Below are 273 nucleotides of genomic sequence, written 5' to 3' on the forward strand. Positions count from 1 at the left end.
TTTGGATTCCTTTCACCTATTTTCTTGTTTTGCAATTCTTATGCATGTTTTTCAGTATGTTTGGGGTATTTTTAATTATGGTTAAACGTCGGTTTAATGTTGGTTCGGGTTGGTACTAAGCCATGATTAAAAATCAAGTTGTTGGTCCTAATCGTCTCGTTTCTGGTTTAGTTGTTAAGTTTTTGTCAAGTTAAAATTATTTGCATGTGTCACATATTAGAATTAAGTCGCAGCGAGCCTGGGAACGATCCAACTCATCCGGTAAAAAAAAAA

The sequence above is a fragment of the Primulina huaijiensis genome, chromosome 5, assembly GCF_012295235.1.
Source record: "Primulina huaijiensis isolate GDHJ02 chromosome 5, ASM1229523v2, whole genome shotgun sequence".
Lineage (NCBI taxonomy): Eukaryota > Viridiplantae > Streptophyta > Magnoliopsida > Lamiales > Gesneriaceae > Primulina > Primulina huaijiensis.